The following is an 8698-nucleotide window of genomic DNA, read 5'->3' as shown; positions in this document are numbered from 1 at the left end:
GGCATTATGTGCCTAGTATATTGCCAATATTTAAGGGCAATCTGTGAATACGGTGTCCAGATTGGAATGGCTGTAGCCCTGGCTACTTAAACTTGGCATGTCCCCTAAAAGGTAGAAAACTGGGTTCAAACACTGTCGGCCGAAACTTAACCAGTATATTCCCTTTTCAGTTGTATATATAACTACATAAAACATTTGCTGAAAATATCGGAACTTTAATTAGTGAAAGGTTTGTTTTGCTGATTATAGATAATCAGGAATCTGTTACTAATTGAAGTCCTGTTATTTTCGGTAAATGTTTTATGTAGTTATAGATACGACTGAAAAGGGAATATACTGGTCAAGTTTCGTCCTACAGTTGTGAATATTGGGTCTTACCCTTGTTTCGCCGATTACAATTTTTTAATTATCTGTAATTAGCGAAACTAACTACATATTAAATATGGCTAATTATGATCAGAGAAATGGCGGAATAATACAATTGAGATAACTAAATAGTAGTTTTATGTCAACTGTAATCCCATATAAAATAATCTCACATTTTTGGAATGAAATAATTTTAATTATGCAAAGGATACAGTGACGGATCTAGAGGGGTTTCTTGGGGTCTGTAATTTGCAGCGCATGAACCAAAAAACTTTAAGTAATCAAATTCACAGGAAGTTGACAATACCTAATATTGCTAAATCAACAGTTCTGAACTTTATCAGGATTCCTGTATTCTAGCAAGGACAAATATTGATTACTTTTGCGCAGGTTATATAATAAAATATGAAATATTTCATTTTTGTTAGTATATCTTTATTAAAATATGTACACATATCTAATTGGGGTGGGTATTGCCAAGCAAGTTTATAAAATTATAAACATATTTTCGTAAATAACACTGACCGCCAAATACGCCTTTGAGAAGTATTACTGATGGAATATTTTATATTGCAATTTCTTTCAATTTGAATTAGTTGTATTGCTGCATCAAAGCATTAGTAATAATGTAAATATATAAATTTCTTTATTTCATTGTTGAGACTGAGTTATACAGTTTGTTACGTACTTCAATTTATCTATATTGGAAAACGATTATGGGGATTATTATTAATTCCAATAAACAATATTCAACTATCCTTTGCAACACTAATAAGATCATAATGGTAATGTTTATTGCTCTTTGAAACTAGAGGCATTATCAGAGCATGGGTCTCATTTTGGAACTTTTGCCAGGATGATATTCTCAGAATAGCGCCAGTTGTTAAAGAAACGTAAAACTTTAATTCTCAACAAGGATGAAATGACCAGTTACCGAGACAAAGCCCTACTCCCCACAAAACCCTACAGATACGAAAGCCACTCGCCGCAAAGCTACTAGTATAATATAAAAAAAATCATTAACTTAGTCTGGCAATTTTAAAGTTTGGAACCCCCATAAAAAACCCTGTATCCGCCCCTGCGATGTCGGTAAACTACGAGTCCTCAAGAGTGACTGCGCGCTTGCTAGTCGGTGTAGCTCCACCACAGGCCAGTATAAAATAAAACATGCAAATAACACCGAATAAACTGCAAGGTAAAGACTATGTCTAATTATAGTAAACACGTACTGCGTGCGTGACTCGAACCGGCGCTCGCGTACGGCACCTAATCGCCTAGCTTCACGCCACTACACGTCTTCCCCTCGGCCACCGGGCATCCCCAATAAAGGATGCTTAATAACAGCTTATTACGTGCAGAGAACATAAAACTATTTACTATTTACTATAATTAGACATAGTCTTTACCTTGCCGTTTATTCGGTGTTATTTGCTTACTTTACTTCCTATGTCGACAGCAACTATGAGTTTAGAATTATTTCTCAGTACTTATTCACTGTTACAATGCTGTACCATTACTTTCACCATCTTACTACAGCCAGATCTGAAGGCCTTTGCCGCATTCTGGCCACGCTGTGTGGCGCGGATCGCGTGGACGGGGGTTTCATGTTCTCTGCACGTAATAAGCTCGGTTATTAAAGTGTAACTGAATTGAAACAATTGACTTTCTTTGTGTGCAAAATTTATTTATAAACAACATTATGAAAAAAACACAAGTGAAAAATGTACATAAATTAAATAAACGATCAATAATAATGTTCTGGATAAGGAAACGCCCACGTCCAATTTCTTGGTCGACTCAGAACGAGGCTTCAGCTAGAGAACCTAATTAGCATGCAAGGGTGATTTGTGACGTCACGGGGGGAACTTGTCATCGTTTCACAATGGCCGCTATACGCATGCAGTGCTCGGAAAGCGACACGAAATCTATCTTATCATCGTCTGACGAGAGTTATGAGATCGAGGAATATGATGACAACGAGAGATGTCACGATTTTGTTTTACAGTGCCAGGGACAAAGTGGCCCATACAGGTTTGAACCTGCGAGAAAATACGCGATGTGGGTGATCGTGTACCTCCCCAAAATGACCATGACGATTCAGGCACCCGGTTAAGGCACAGGCACAGAGTTTGAACACCGTGACCGAAAATCTTAACGTTGTTATTTTTATTAAACTCCACCTGAACAATGTATCAATAATGTTAGAAAATCTGCAGTCTAAAATGTAAATTTGTGTGCGTCCGGTAGGACGCGAATACCTACAACTGCAAGATCGAAACAAATGAAATTGTACTGATAAATGATTCGGGCGTAAATGATACGTACTGATAAATGATTCGGGCACTGCAGATAACGTTATGAGGAGAAGGTCCATTCCAATATTTCCTGGTGTTCTTGACGGCTTTGGTCCACTAATGCCGTAAATTCGAATTATTGTTGTTTCCCCCCCCCCCCCGAAGGACCATAAAAGCATAATATTACACGTCTTTGTGTATTTGTCAATTTTGCATATATTTGGTATATATATGTTCGTATATATCTAGAAAAATCTCGTCTTTCGTTAATAATTTCATTTGTTTGAAAGGTCCACCGACCGTGTCCCAATAATTTGTTTGGAATATCGATCCCCGTTGGTTTCTCCAAACGGTCCCGACGTCCGCCATTCAACACAATCAGCATTTATTTATAGCAATTCACCGGGATCATGTTCCGTAATTTGCTGTAAAACCAAATAATGAAACAAGTACTATTTATTATATATTTTTTTACCTCTCGAAACTACAACAGTGCGTAGAGTTATTGCACAGTCACTTGGGGGCTGAAAATCAATAAATACTAATTTTCAATAAAAATCATACGCTATACGTATATAAATAAACAAGTTGTGAAACACGGCACCGAGTAAATCGACACCCTGTCGGTTTCAAATGTCGATTTCTTACCTTAAAATGCGAAACAAAAATTTTAGAGGGGATCAGATGTTACGTTAATAACCATTGTTCATAATCGCTAACTTGGTTTTATTCAAAACTGCACAAATCCCGCGTTTTCTGATGATATCCGACGATTTCATGAACGAAAATGGCCAGCAGCCAGAATCAAGGGGGATTCGCATAGAGTTCTGGGTAAATCAAGGAAATACTCGCTGTTACGGCACGCCTGATTGGCTGAAAATGAGTATGCGCACTTGATTTACCCAGAACTCTGTGCGAATCCCCCTTGATTCTGGCTGCTGGCCATTTTCGATCATGAAATTGTCGGATATCACCAGAAAACTCGCGATTTGTACAGTTTTGAATAAAACCAAGTTAGCGATTATGAACAATGGTTATTAACATAACACCTGACCCCCTCTGCACTTTTTGTTTCGCATTTTAAGGTAAGAAATCGACATTTGAAACCGACAGGGTGTCGATTTACTAGGTGCCGTGTTTCACAACTTGTTTATTTATATACGTATAGCGGATGATTTTTTTTAAGAAAATTAGTATTTATTGATTTTCAGCCCCCAAGTGACTGTGAGTTATTGCAGTGGAATAGTCGCCTTGAAATCGATGGAACTTCAACTATCCATTTCTCACCTTGAAATAAAAAAAAATCGAAGAGCATCGGGGGATATATTATTAACCAGTCTTGCCAATCGCTAGCTTTATTTTATTCGAATCCATAAAATTCATGAGTTTTTCGACATTTGTTGGCAACTTCCGCGCTAAAAATGGATGAAAATGTGGGTGTGGTTCTCTCGCAAAGTTCTGTCGATAATACGGACAAATATGGTTCTGTGACCCAGGTCGTGCCCCGATCAGGTGACTCTCATCCAGTCAATGGTGTTGTGACAAAGCATATTTGATGCAAATTGAAGGGTCGTCGTACCATCCAATCTCCGGCGTCGATTCACTAAGTTTTTTTTTGCGCTGTGACAGGCTTCACAATTATTCACTGAAAAAACATCGGCATATTTTGACCATGGAACTCCATGTTTTGACAAACGGATGGGATTTGACCTCAGTTCAAAAGAAAAAAAAACAGGGCTGAGATACAAATCAGTTTTGTGAGTTGGGAAATAAGATAAACCAGACTAGGCTGGGGTCGACGATTTTCAGTATCGAAGGACTTCCGTGTGAATCATAATTTTCAAATTGTTCATCGGCTGGTCACCAAATACGTCCATGCTGATCGTGACTTAATTTTGAAAATTGGATGTCAAATTTTATCAAAGACCGACTCCATCACAACCATCCAATCATAGGTGGGAATGTACGCACTTGTTTTGGAACTTTGTATCAAGATGACTGGCGACAACGCCGTCGCACCAGGCAGCGTACGTGGGTTTTGCATGTATTAATAGTCCGGGCATGGGATCGGTTCTCTTACCAGCAAATGAAATGAGTGAAAAAAAGGTAATTTTATAACAAGAACAGTTTCATTTCGTATATAGCAAATTTTGTTGTATCCGAACGACGATTGCATCGTGTGATTTAAATTTATCACAATTTTCCTTGCAGCCAATACGACACTCGTCACCTTGCCGATTGTAATTTACTTCACAAAGTTGTTGGTGCCCAATACTCGCAACACTAAAATAATTCAACAAGATATCTTTTTAGTAAAATGTCATTTTACTCTTGATTATTTTATTTTATTATTTTATTCCCCTTACCGCCCTGAATTTCAAATCGATTATATATCGAACTTCTTTACATGTGTTTTCCTTTACTGTGTGAAAATAATGAGGTCATACTCATGTCACAATACTTTGAAGCTGATGCCATGTTGATGCCATGAGACTGCGAACATGAGGCCACGATGATGCCACAAAATAAGCGAGGCGAGCACAGCTTCAATTTTCAATGACGCGATGCTGGGGCGACAATGAAGCCATGCGTAGGCGACAATGATGCCACAAAGGCCAAAGCTTTCGCGAGAACTGTACTGTATGCTGGTTTACTTAACGCTTGCGTATGGAAAATGGTTAACAATCTTGTCTGCTAGCAATCTCCTGCTTTATGGTTCCGTTGGTGGCGCCATTTCGGCAACACTCGTAATGCCGAAAAAACTCTAAGGTGACGGGAGAGGGGGCGTGGCCCGGTTTTGGAATATCATTGATTGTTTACCCAATTTATATACCATTTTCACTTGATTTTTTTTCATAATGTTGTTTATAAATATATTTTGCACACAAAAAAGTCAGTTGGCCCAATTCAGTTACACTTTAAGCATCCTTTATTGGGGATGCCCGGTGGCCGAGGGGAAGACGTGTAGTGGCGTGAAGCTAGGCGATTAGGTGCCGTACGCGAGCGCCGGTTCGAGTCACGCACGCAGTACGCGTTTACTATAATTAGACAGTTTTTACCTTGCCGTTTATTCGGTGTTATTTGCTTACTTTACTTCCTATGTCGACAGCAACTACGAGTTTAAAATAAAACATGGCAGGACGCGCCAGCTTTCAAGACGCCATTTCGCTATTCATAATCGGGATCATAATTAGCCTTAAATATTGTTATTTTCGGCAAATATTTTGTAAACCCATTTTCACCGATTATAGTTTAATTTTCATTATGCGCGTTTTCATTACCCCGTTTAGTTTCGTTTCTTCGATCACAAAAACAGCTGAAACTCCAGGAAATGGTAGTGGACTTCGTGGCATTTACTGTTTTACATTTTCCCTGCATCCTACATGCATGGAAAGACATTTATTTGTACAAAAAAATACTGGACAGTACGCATGCATCTGAAGTAGACGACAACGGTGACGACTATGAACTCCCATTGGCGGATTTAGATGGGGGCCAATTTATGAGTAATTGGTCATTTTCTAGTAATTACGAAGTTGGAAAATAGATCTACAAAATAGATGACCGCTGGAATGAAAATGAAAAATCCGAAAACATTTTGCATGGATTCCTTGAAAAAGCGGCTATGAACTCGCATTGACACGCAGATCGCCGCAAACCAACCAACTGTGCTGAATAGCGCCACCTGTGTTGACAATGATTAACTCGTTGATGCTTGAACGTTTTTCAAAATTTTAAAATGGCGGCCAAAGTCACATTACCTCTAACATTTGTCTTTTAGTAAATACTATTACACATGTGCAATAGATGCTATACACACAAATCGGAAGTCCAAGAGCCCCAGAAAGTGGTGCAACCGAGCTGTCCCAGGTTTTACAGATGGCGGTCGAACGACTTGACTAATCAAAAATCTGTTTCAGTCACTTTCCGAATCGAACGAATAGAATCACAGGGAGGCCCAGGAACTATGATCAACTGTATGAGTGGGGGGGGGGGGTTATCGGCTAGTATCTCGGCAAGGCTTTGGCGAAATTTGAAGGAGCAACTAATATTCTTCAACCTGGTATTTTTTTTTTAAATTTTTTTTCATTCTTTTCGCCAGTTTTTTCGAGTTTAAAAAATGTGAGCTGGCTGGAGCCTTCATCTCTTGTCTTGTCTTTCTTACACTAGATACTAGCCGATACCACCCCCCCCCCCATAGAGACTGCGTATTACAGTTGATCATAGTTCAAGGGCTCCCTGTGCTTGTACGCCAGCTGACTGACCAGTTTGGGGCTCAAATCATTCCAGGGGAATCCAGACATGTACCAGGCTGCGTAAAAACATTCTATGTCCCCTAATGCAATATAGACTCGCCAAGAGTGGACGCGATCACTAGCCGGCGCCAGCGAGATTCGAAATTCAACCGTTTAGTCAAAACCAAAGCAGTTAGCCAATTCGCTGGCGAGTTTGCAAATTGGCTGCCCCAATACTTCCGAGACTTGCTGTAAATGCAAACATCACATTACTTCAAATTGACCATTTTCTGCTTCTTGCCACCACTGACTACTCCCGGACAACCTCCATTTTTAATTGCCACATCTATGTAGCGGCCAACAACTACCCTGTGATCGTTGTCTTATCTATACTGTATTTGTCGAATGGCCATTTCGTCGAAAGTTAAAATTGGTCATTTCAGTTTCCAATGTGGTACAAATTAATAACAAAAATCATTGCTCACATTTGCATCTGGTGTAGAAATGATTTCCGGGGGATCTAAATTCAGAAAATTTGCTTTTAGCAGGTCGTTGACCACACCAGATTTACTGCCAGTGACCCGTTTTACAGTAGTACGAATTAACGTTGCGCATGTCATTTCATTAGTTAAAACTTAAGAATCAGATGGATATACTTTAAACGTTGCAGGTAGGGTCATACTTACAAGTGTTCGACTGTGGCATTGAATGTGTTGTTCAGTCAGGTCCTAATGAATAGAGTTCCGTCCGTCGCAATTATCAAGTTAATAGACCTATTTCCCCCTAACTGGTACATGGTTAATACACGATAATATACACATGTCTCGGATATAAAATGGCCGATGACCACATTTGATTAAAAAATGGCCTAAAACCCACATTTTATGTGTAGAGCATCCTCTCTAAGTTGTGCTGGCCGAACATAGAATATTGGCAACGCATGTTGGCACGTCAATTAATTTTCAGATTTGTTTCGAACTTTGCCATTAAAATGGTAATTTGACTCGCAAGTTATACGCAAAGATGGCCAAGTTCAGATTCCACACAGATGCAGTATTATTTCACGAATATGCAAGTTAATTTTTCGCAATTATATTCACTATGGTCGACTAGCAGCCATTTTGTCTGGCAATTTTTTTTTTTCGAAAATGAAAAGTAAACGCAAATTGCGGTTTTAAACAGAGCAGAAATTTCGCAAACGCATATGGTTGTAGATGGATTGAAAACAAATTTGACGCAATGTTACACTGATTAATGTTTATAGAATCCACAAATCTCCAGTCCAGTCTTCATTAATGTTGGAAGTAGTTTATTTCAAGTTCAAAGGTTATTACTCGTCTTGAAATAAGATTAGATGCACCATTTTCGGCAGCAGTCATTTAAATGTTTTATCGAGAGGAATTCACAGCATTTTAGCTGCGAAATAATTGTGCACAATAAAATTGAATTAAAATTGCCCCGAACTGGGTTGTCAACGCGCGTCGATTTTAATAATATATTCAAAGAAACCTAGATTGTAGGCGACACTGACTGGGCGAGTGGCCACAAAGTGAATACGAATCAGTAAACTAGGTCCCCTGACCAAACCGGTATGAAATTTTAAATCTGTCGAAAAATGTCAACCCCTCGCTCATTTTAGTCAGTTGTACCTGTCACAAAAATGGACTAGCCATAACTGTCGTTATACCCCGTCATTTTCAAACTGCAGTTGAAAAAGTGATTCGATCAAGGAAGGCACTTTTGATTTGACAAAATCCATCAAACCATTATAATAGAGTTTTCCGTCTGTGTATTCCTGACGTA

Source organism: Saccoglossus kowalevskii, chromosome 7 (assembly GCF_978046115.1).
Source record: "Saccoglossus kowalevskii chromosome 7, keSacKowa6.1, whole genome shotgun sequence".
Lineage (NCBI taxonomy): Eukaryota > Metazoa > Hemichordata > Enteropneusta > Harrimaniidae > Saccoglossus > Saccoglossus kowalevskii.
The sequence above is the reverse complement of the archived record's forward strand: the minus strand, read 5'-3'. Positions refer to the sequence as shown.